This window comes from Camelus bactrianus, chromosome 14, assembly GCF_048773025.1.
Source record: "Camelus bactrianus isolate YW-2024 breed Bactrian camel chromosome 14, ASM4877302v1, whole genome shotgun sequence".
NCBI lineage: Eukaryota > Metazoa > Chordata > Mammalia > Artiodactyla > Camelidae > Camelus > Camelus bactrianus.
This window is the reverse complement of record NC_133552.1, coordinates 12,605,888-12,616,774: the sequence shown is the minus strand read 5'-3', so window position 1 is coordinate 12,616,774 and position 10,887 is coordinate 12,605,888. Positions and strand designations below refer to the sequence as shown.

At 45.6% G+C, this 10,887-nt stretch overlaps 1 long non-coding RNA gene across 1 annotated transcript; it reads right to left on the bottom strand.

Annotated features, from left to right (window-relative positions):
* Positions 1 to 3,117: 3,117 nt before the first annotated feature.
* On the bottom strand, positions 3,118 to 4,455 carry LOC123615786 (uncharacterized). Its single transcript, XR_006723509.2, has 3 exons — positions 4,304 to 4,455; positions 3,339 to 3,469; positions 3,118 to 3,253 (listed from the first exon to the last, which is right to left on the bottom strand). It is a non-coding gene; the product is annotated as an uncharacterized LOC123615786 (long non-coding RNA).
* Positions 4,456 to 10,887: the final 6,432 nt, after the last annotated feature.

Genomic DNA, 10,887 nt, shown 5'->3' with positions numbered 1-10,887 from the left:
CATGGGCTCTAAAAGGATGAGGAAAAGGATTTAAAAAGGATTTTGACCAAGGTCAGTGTGCAAACCGTGGTCTCGGACTTCCTGCTTCAGAATCAACTGGTCTGCCAGAAAAACATTGAGATTTCTGAGTGCTTTATGTCTCCTAAATCAAATTCCTAGAGAACAGGGCCAGGGGATGGGCATTTTTAACATGTTCTCCTGGTGATTCTTATCTATCCTCAAGCTTGAGACCCCCTGATGTGGGTAAAGTCTCCAATCAATGAGATACTGGTGGGTGTAGGATGGAAGAGGAGAATGAGAAGGATCAGTGAACACTGATGCAGTTTTTATGGCTCAAGAATTGTCAGCAAGACTCAAGCCCTTGTGTACTATGCGTGCAGGCTGACCTAGGACAGCATCTTGACTTCAAAATTAAACCTCTCTTCTGCTTCCTTCAATCTGTGATTTTTGAAATTATAAAATTTCAAATTTAAAATTATAAATTATAAAACGAGGAACAGGACCAAGATTTTCTGGAGGTCATATTATCCTGTTTGGATATTGAAACAAAGGCCATAGACACGTGTGATCAGAACAACTTGACAGGTGACGGAATGGAATTAGCAACAGCCCTGCCGTGGAGTGAACAGGGAAGGCCTGAATCCCTCAAAGTGCAAACAGAAATAAAAAGACCACTGTGTAGGGCCCTCCAACATGACAGGTCTCCTGGTGTTTTGCCACTTCCTGGTTCCAAAGAGTAAATTGTAAATTCACAGAAATGAGCTCACCAGAAGGCCTCCATCAGGCTGTGGACTGCCCCTCAGTCTGGAGAAGATGGGGAGGAATTGAAGGTGTGGTCCTCACCTGAGGTGACCAGGAGGTCACCTCAGGTGAGGGCGACCAGTGCCTTCCACTGACAACAGGAGAAAGAGAGGACTAAGGCCTTCCAGCTGGGCTTTTTCTGTTGTCTCTCATTTCAGGAGAAGGCTGACCTGTTTCGTTCCTGGGATGAACTGTGGTGTGCTTAACATGGAGAGGGAGGCCCTGGACCATGTGGTGACCCAGACGAGAGGGAGGTAGATGGTCGTCCCCTGATTGCGGTGCTTTGCCGGTGCGTGATTCAGGTACACGACATCACCATCTGGGGACAGAAAGTCTTAGTGGTGAAACCCTGTTCAAAATGATGCTGTAACCACAAGACAGAAAACACCAACAGATAATAGAAGCGTGACTCTGAAATTCCTCTCATTTTGGAACTAAAAGCGGAAAGAAAAGCCAGACCTCTGGTGCCAGCTGGCGAAAGAGAAGATTAAAGGATGTGTCTCTGATGACTCAGGAGCTGAGATCTATTTCTTCATTTAATTTATTCTGTGTTTTTTGAAGTTGACAATGAGATAGAAAAACCTTGAGATTAAATTGACCCAGAAGCAAAGGAAGAAATTATCACAAGTGTTTTTCTAGCCATTTCCCCAACACTAAAGCCAAAGGAGGTAAATTCATTTTCTTCTTTTTCTGTTAAAAATATATAAATATTATATAATGTATTATATATATATTATATAAAATATATAGAAAAATAATATATATTTTATATTTTGCTATAAATATTCGTCCTTGCTCATAAAATGACTTTAGCAAATACAGAATTCTAATCACAGTGTAAGAGTATCATAATGAAATTGTAACCTTCAACAATGACAAGTCTGCAAGACATAGCAAGATGCAGTGATTCATTTGAACTCTGCAGGTACTTTGAAACTCATTTAGCCTGAAGTAACTGAGAGAGAGTTCCGTATGACAGAAGTATATCTCATCTCTCACTTACAAAGTAATACAATCCAGAACAAACAAAGTAATAGTCAGGAAAAATTCTCTGATAGAAAATAGAAGTCCTGGCTTAAGAACTCAGTGTGTGCCTACCAGATTTTAGTAATAAGAGAAAAAAAAACAAACCCAGAAAACAAAAATTAGGGTGATTATTTGTATTTAAGTAGATTTTTCAGAGTTGTTGTGGGGTTGTTTTAATCAAATATTCATCATGATTTACGGCTCCATTTTTTTTTTTCTGCACCCAAATATTTAGGGAGAGGTCTAACACATAAAACAAACCAAGTATATCCTATTACCCATTTATCAGATCAGCACATCTTTTCTGACTCTTCTTTGAATAAATAGGTGTTACTTTTTCAGCTGTGACTTAAAGAAATGGCCATTGACACAGGGCAGGTCTTCATGACCCTGCAGGATGGAAAGTCAAGGACTGTTGTTGTTTACATTTCTTGGACAAGCACAGCTCCTCTGCCTGACATGCTGTGTCTATGTGATTATGGAACATGATCTATGACTCATTTTTGCTAAGAATGAAGTATTTCCTGTGTCTACAGTCACTGAGACCCACGATTGCCACACACGGTCGCTTCCGCCCTTGGTCTCCCTTCTGCTCACCTCAGAGATAAGCTTCCGGACTTCTCACGAGAACAGCATGCGGGTGCCTGATGTGTTTCCAGTGGGAGATCCTGGGTCACTGAGATACACCCAAGTATTACATCCCGGTTCTAGCTGTGACGTGAAGCCTGGCACAATGGGATTGCTGAGAGGCAATTTCTTCTAACTACGAGTATCTTGTCCCTTTCTCTTCTATCCTTTGAATTATTACCCCCTTTTCCCCTCATTTACAGCATTACTCCTGCTCACACGGAGGTTAACACTAATTCTGATATTAATGTATAACTTTCTTACTCAGGGTCAAATACCGCAATTGATGCACAAAAAGTACTTGTTATACAAGCCAGACACTGGTCTAAATTATTTTAAAATGTTAATCTTCGTAACAGCTATGGGAGGTTAGTATTATCGTCCCCATTTTCCATCTGAGCAAACTGGCACAAAACAAAAGGTGAGTTCACTTGCTGAGGCTAGGCAGTAAGCAAGCGGTGGGGCTCAGATGGAAACCCGCACGAATCTGGCTTCAGAGTCCATGCTGCCAACCATGTCGTTCTGTTGCCTGCAAGAAATTCTAAACGGTCCTCCAAGGTCGGTATATTAATGTCCTCATTTTGCTGATGGAGAGACTGAAGCACAGATGGCCCATGTCATCTTTGTAGCATCATACACTGAAACCTAAGCCATCCAATTTCAGAGGCTTCCAACTTTTTCTCCTACGTGGGCTCCCTGAAGGCGATATTACTGGAGACTGTCTTCTGCCGGTTGTGTTTATGAAGAACCTCCATGCAAAGGTTAGCCCTTTGGTGGTTAACAGCTACTGGAGAGCCAGCTATTAAGAGAACCAGAAAAGGTTGTCAGTGCTTTCCAGGCTGCAAATACCATGTCTACATCCTACTGAGTCTCAGAGGCTTTACCTGGGGCCTTGACTTCAGGGACAGCGGGGGAATTCAAACCTCCGTGCTCTGACGCTCGGATTCCACATCTTTAGGAGTCAAAGCTTTCGTCTGGAGCTGAAGCAACGTCTCGGGTTCAGTCTGCAGCGCACCTGCCAATTTCCCATTAAACTGCCTGACGAATCAGGAATAATGATTCTCAGGGGGAAGAGATATTATTTGCATTTGAATTAATGTTGAGTTCAGAGCCACAGCTTCCTCATCAAGAAGGATTTAGAGCAATTGCTGATATCCTGGGGATCTGTGACCAGCTCATTATTTTCATCTTGCAGGGTAGTACTAGGATTTTTAATTTTTTTTTTCCAAGTCTTCTTTCGAAAGTTTGGCTCTCTTTATCCCCATGATCATAATTATAATAATTTTGAAACACCAGCCTGCTCAGATATCAAGGTGTTGAACGGGTAATTTCACATTAATGAATTTGTCTCGTATGGGCTTATTTTCCACATCTGTCCTAGGCTGAATAGCTAACTGGTTAATATGAGAACTGTTCCGTTTCATTAACTTCTCCCCGTTGATCTACTTGAGGTGGAACTGATGCATTGCCAGTTGCAGAGCCCTGGCAGCTCTTTCTTTTTAGGCAAAACGTAACTGCAAATTCTATTCTAAGGCCCTGATGCCAACTACGGGGAATTAAAAAAATGAAATAGTGTGATCATTCAGGTAAACTGCAGGGTTCCGTATACTGGGTGGCTTCCGAGAGATTAGCAAGTCCCTGTCATGGACGTCACAAACACTTGGACCCGAGGCCATCTTGGATAAAATGCACACGTAAGGCCGCAAAGTCCTGGCAGGAGTGGAGAGGGAAGAAGGTCTGACGGATGAACTCAAGAGGGGATAGGAGAAGAAAAAGGCAGGCAACAGGGTGGAAGGGGACCCAGCAGGCTTTGCTGGGGGTCTTGAGTTGCAGTCTAACGATTTCTAACCTTTTAGGAAGGAGGTCTCTTGATTGCCATGGTGGGCTAGGAGGATGCTTCGTGAAGGAGTTTAAGGTAAAAGAGAAGGTGTCGGTGGATTACGGAGCCTCTGGTGCCTCCCTCATAGGGCCCTAAGTTCTGCCGAGGGGGAGAAATGATCCGTTAAGATGCTCTGGGCTGTAAGAGAAAACACAATGCAAATAATCAGATAATCAGCAGGTATACTGCCTTTCACATCCAGAAGGTAGAGTGAATGCATTGCGGGATTGATTGATTCAATGACTGTATCATCGAGGACCCAGTTTTTTGTGTCTTTCTGCCCTATGCTAGCATTGGTTTCATTCTTAAGCTGCTCTCCTCAACGTTGTATGAGGACTGCCAGCAAAAATCGGGGCTGTGCACTTCCCTGCTCACTTCCCTGGGGTTTGGGAAGGAAGAGACACTCTTCGTTGGTGGAAGAAAAATCCTTCACTTCAGTCTGATTGGACCAGTGTAGGTCTTGTCCCGCCCCGGCACCGGTAACTATTGCCAAGAGAATAGAATCGTGAGAGGCCGGCTGAAGGCTGAGCTCCAGGACCCATCACTGGGGTGTGGGGTTACCTAGATTATGCTGGACGAATCAGCGCCGGCTCTTGGGGCTGGTGATGGCATCAGCTTTCTGTGAGACATGTGGGCTCTGCAGAGAAAGGTCTGCAGGAATGAAGCAGAAAAGAACAGAGTAACAGTACTCACTGTGCCAATCTACAAAACAGAGCTGCTAACTCTACCGTAAGACGGTAATGATCTCAGCTCAAGTCTGCTGACCCCAGAGGGAGATCAAGGCCGGACCGCCTTCCCCTAACGCTTTGACACCAGGCTCTTTTGCTCCAGTGCTTATGAGCCCCACAAACAAGATAAAAATAGAAATGAAACCAGAAAACAGAAAGCAGCACCGAGAACTGTGTGTGGGAGGCTGTGTGTTGGGTGTGTCAGGTTGTGTCCTCCGCCATGTCCCCTAAGTGTTTAGAAGGATGGAGACTTGACTGGGGTCTGCTCTGTACCTCTCAGGACTCCACAAACCATTAATATCCAACCAGAAGAGTGAGCCCCAGTCTCCGTGTTCACACGTAGAGCATTCTTGCTTGGTGAACCTGGCAAACCTAACTCTCTAGCAGTCATAGACTCCTTTGAACATTTAGTTAATTTTTAATGCACATCATTTCAAGTGTACTTTTAGTCCTACCTAAGTATACAGAAATGTTTCACCATTGTCCTTTCTATGTATTCTTCAGTTTACCTTTTGGAATAATGGATACGTATCATCTTTTTTCTTTAAAGTTCAGGTGTGCATGAGGAAATCACCACCTCCTCCCAGATTATCCAATATCTGTGTCACTGGTGTAAAATTTTAAGGAGCTGTGAAATGGATGATTGATGTCCTAGGAAGAGCTGGATGTGGGCAATCACTTGGTGCTTTCAAATAGGATGAGCTTAAACTAGCCCATGTCCAGTGAGAGACACAACAGGGGTCCTATGAGAACAGAGGATAAAAGTTTGGTATCAGAGACTAGGGACAGTGGTAGAGGAGGGAGCCATTGATGTTGCAAGTAAGAAAGAGCTTGGCTTCCGGTGCGAGGTGTGCAGACTGGCTGGAGAGGAGGTGGCCCAGAGGGTAAGGTCAGAGACTCAGACCCCTGACAACAGCTAAGAGAGAGAAAAGACAGAAAGAAGCAGGAGACACTAGGGTCATGGCTGGAACCCTTATGCACCTTCCTTTCTCTAAAATGGCAGCGTGACTGATGTGCTGGACACACAGTGGCTCTCCCTGTACCCGCCAAGTCATTCCAGGTGTGAGGTAAGCACTGTGACAACCCAGCCAGCAGAAATGAATAGCCAGGCCATTCCACAGGGGCTTGAAATTCCTGATGGGCCATGAAGAGTTCAAGACACTTGAAGGACCCCTGTGATGGGGAATGGAAGACAGTGAGCAGAGCGGGCATATGGGTTTGTGGTGAAGGGACTGCTGAGACTGATACCCTGCAACTTGAATCTAGAGCAGGATTTCTCAGCTGCAGGACCACGAACATTAGGGGCTGGACAATTTTTGCGGTGGGAGGCTCTCCTGTGCATTGTAGGATGGTTAACAGCATCCCTGGCCCCTACTCCCTGGATGCCAGTAGCATCCTCCCACCACCCAGTTGTGACACTCAAACATTTCACCTGTCCCCTGTTGAAAGCCTCTCCTCCCCGACCCTCAGAGAACCACTGCCCTAGCATGAAGTAGGCACTCAAAGGGTTGGGAATAATTACGGGGTTGGTCAGATGGGTGAACCGCTTCTCCCTAAGATCCCGAGGCACTGGTGAAGGTGATCAAGAATAGGCGCAGATTCCTTTACAGCTAAAGAATAAACTTTGGACCCCGGTGTAGGGAACGTTGTAAAGGTGGTTTTAGGACCAAGAAGTCAACTGGATGAAAACACTGGCCTGGACCAGTTTATACAAAAAGTGACATGAGGATCCGTTGAGAACTGAATTGGATGTAACTAAATATCTAAGAGTGAACAAAACCCACAGATAATTTTACATGGGGATCACAACAGCCGTGCTGATGACAGGACCCCGAGTTACCATGCACCTGGTGCATGCCAGGCGCTGCGGCAAATACAGACTGTACCCATTTATAATCCCACACGGCCCTGCAAGGCAGGAACTGCCCTCGTTTTGTTCATGAGGAATGTGAGGCTAAGACAGTTTTCCACAACTTGCCTGAGGTCTTGCCACATCTGTGGCAGAGGCTGGCGAAACCCAGTCTAACGCCAAAGCCTGTGCTGTTTTCTCTACAACACATTAGATGTGATTAGAATATAGGGTGCGTGTGTTCCACAGAAACTACCATGAGATCCTAATTACCATGTATGACAGTGTGTGTTACATACACACATACCGCACAGGTGCATACCGTAGAAGTTCACGTGGTAGCTCATCAAACTATTAAACACAGAAGGCAGCTGATACTTACTATTGGGACCTCTGACACCCTCATTTCCTGGGAGCCCAGAGTTCTGAGGCTCCCTGAGCTCTTTTGAATCCAAGTGGGGAGGGGGCTGGATCACAAAAGCCAGCCTGCTACTGTGTAAGGGAAGTGTCTGCTGGTGGGGCAGGGGTTAGGGTTGAGGGGTGCTGCTGGGGAGGAGCCCCGGGGCCAGGGCTCTTGGGGTCTGAGATGAAGATTCTCTAGAGCAGCTTCTTAAACTTGAATGTGCAAAGAAGTCAGCTACTTGTTCTTGTTAAAATGCAGGTTCTGATTCAGAACCTGGGGCCCCGGAATTCTGCATTTGTAACAAGCCTCCGAGTGATGCTGGCACTCCTGGTGGGGGTCTAGTAGCATCGGAGAAGGAAACCTTATTCTTCTTAATGTTTCTTTGTAAAGCAAGTCAATTAAGAAAGGACCTGGCCATTAGCTACAGGACACAAGAGAGCCAAAGACAGAACGCTCAGATGTTGAGTGGGGAGGCCGGGAGAAAAGGACAAACAGGACCTTCCCCTCTGACAAAGAGCTGATCGGAGACAGAGGCACAGAGTGGCCTGAAGTGTTAAAGAACGAGCGTGCCAGGCAGTTTGTAAAATTATGACTTCACACAGCAGGTAGTGAACCTGTGGAACTCATTAGCCCTAGGCTTTAGTAAAGATTAAAATACAGTGAGGACAATGCTATAAATAAAATAGTAAATTACATGCTTGCAGTGGGTTACTGAGGGAAGGAAGGATATTTTGGAACACCTCCCTAGCTTTTGAGGTTGACACACATGTAAGCTCTGTGCTCATAGTTTCTCAACCAAAAATAGGGGTTTATGATTCACAAAGAACTCCTACCTCCTCTGCCCCCCGCCCTGTCTCTGGGTTTAAGACAATAGTGGAAGATACAGTATGGATGCCAGAACATGACCATTTCCAGGGCTTTTTGATGGTTTCTGAGAGCGGAGTGCTAAACATCTGAAGTGAGCATGTCCTGGGGAATCCAGGGTCTGTGTCCGCCCTTTCAGATACCACATTGGGCCAAGTTGGGTTGAAGACCTGATGAGCTTGTGTTCTGCACTTTGGGGCTAGACCCCCGGGACCTCGGCTCCCACACGCCAGCGCTCTGTTGGTTCCAGGGTGTTAGCTCCTCTGCTGATTTCCTAAGGTGGCTCGTAGGACGTGTCTCAATGTTCTGGTCATTGCATCTACTGAATTCACTGGTTTATTCCAGAATGACTTGTAAATGATGACATGCCCGACACTGGGTAAATGAAAACACACTAGCTCTCTCCTCTGATGACCCTCACAATCAAGAGGGGGGAAGGGGGCAGCAAAGTTTGTCTTTTTTTATGTATCTTTTCAACAGCTTACTAAAGAAGGATGGTTTACGATCACATACACCGGGGGACGTTCTCAGAAGGGATGTTTCGTGGAGGGCTCCTCTAGGGAAATGACTTTCAAGTAGAAATGCTGAGGGTGAGCAGGAGTTAGCACGACAAAGAGGGAGAAGAAAGCTCTGGGAATAAGTAAGGCAGGAAAGAGCCTACAAGTAGCATTGGTGGACGTCCTGATGGGAGTAAGAGTGCCGTCTGCCGACACCTGGAGAGACTATTCATGGAGAGCCCTCTGGGCTGCAGGAAGTTTGGGTTTCCTTCCAGAGACCCTGGAAACCTGTCAGAAGGTTTTGCGCAGGGGTGTGTCCTACCTTGCTCCAGAGCTCAGGGCACTGCAGCCGTCAACCCCGAGATGGAGACTTGAGACTGTGGCTTGGGTTTAGAGCCAAGCCCAGCAGACAGAGGGCCGCGCCCGTCACCTACTGGATGGTTCTGGGTCACTGTCCAACCTGGAAGGCACAGGAAGACGCTGTGGCAGAGAAGAGGGATGGCATGAACACGTGCAACGTGTGAAAGAAAAGAGCTGCCCGCCTCCCCCTCTGGCGTGGAGTAGGAGTTGGGGCACTCAGGGGTCTGTCACCAAGTATGTCTTGTGCCTACAAAGGCTTCTCCAAGGGTGACAACGAGAGTGCTGTAAAGGCCTCAAAAAACTGATTTTCTATTCCAGATTCTGTCACCTGCATGTAGTACTCCCTCAGGTTTGGGGGCATAATTTAGATTGTTATCTTCTTTTTTTTTTTGTTTTTCAGGGGGGAGGTAATCAGGTTTTATTTATTTATTTATTTTAGTTAACTGATTATTTAATGGAGGTACTGGGGAATGAACCCAGGACCTCGTGTGCACTGAGCCTGTGCTCCACCACTGAGCTGTGCCCTCCCCTCTGCACTGTGACCTTCTAAAAGGGTCAGCCTCTTAGTGATAGCTGGTAGATGAAGCTGGGAAAAAAATATGTTTTTAATGGCTTCCCATATGAATAGAAAAAAATCACTTGCTTTGTCTCTCTTTTTAAAAATCACCTTATGATAAATTTAGTTTGAAGGAAATGAATGTGCATCATTCTCCTTTGCCTTATTCTCCTTGGTCTCGTTGACCTATAATCGATCTCTCAGCCTATAGATGGCAGCTGACTTTTAGCTCGCTATCCTGCCTTATGAATCGGGCATCCCTAAGCAATGAAGGGGCCCAGTCTCATACCAGGAAAGGGAAATCGTTCTTGTTTTGGCCTGTAGACCCCTAGTTAACATTTCTAGTGGTCTACGTGCGGTCTGGGAAACGGGGAAAGATCCCTTGAAAGTCTCCCATATGGTTTTCAGCCAAATAATTCACTTTTCTTATGTCCATTTTAGTACAAAAAGTTTTCAAAAAGAAATCCGTATACTATTATGGTATCCCCTCCACCTAGCCACCTCCCAAAAAGATGTCTCAAGGTTGGAATCCAGCAAAGAAAGGATGAAATTCAGTATTTGCCTCCACAGGAAGGCATATCTTGGACTAGAGAGACAGAATTTTACAAACTTTCAGATTCTAAAGTCGGCACAGCTGAGAACTTCAATTCTACTCAAGAGTTACCCACATCTGCTTGTTTTCTGAGTATGTGAAAGCAAGTTGGGAAGAAGCTGGGGCTTGGGACTCATTCTGCCTATTTTGATGTGAGGTTTCCCCACCAGTCACCACAGACAAGGAGGTTCTCCAGACGCTGTCTGCACTTGGAGATGAAAGGGAAAATAAACCCTGAGAAGACTGGCCTGTAACATGCTTAAAGAACCAGAGTGCTAAGTCTGGAGGTCTAAGGCCTCCAGCTCCCAGTGAGGCTCAGCTCGAGAGTGAGAACAGAAATGAACAGACACTTGAGCACTCAAAAGAGAAGCGTCTGTGGGCCCAGAAGCAACGTTGGAGAATGATCTTCTGCTTTGTATGGGTGGCAACAGTAATTAAAGGGTTTGGGAGCCTCAGTGGTCACCACGGCACTGTTTAATAGTAATTATTGGGTAATTACATATTATTATACGAGAGATATATAATTATATAATTGTTATTATTAAGTATGATGTTGACCATTGTGGTTCCAAGCCCTTCTTCATTTGTGGGGCCTCTCTGGGGATGGTAATTGAGATAATAAGGGCTAAAATAAAGATGAGGGAAAGTAATTGGGCGAGGGCATGTTTGCCCGGCTCAGCTAGAACAAAGGACGGGGAGACGGGA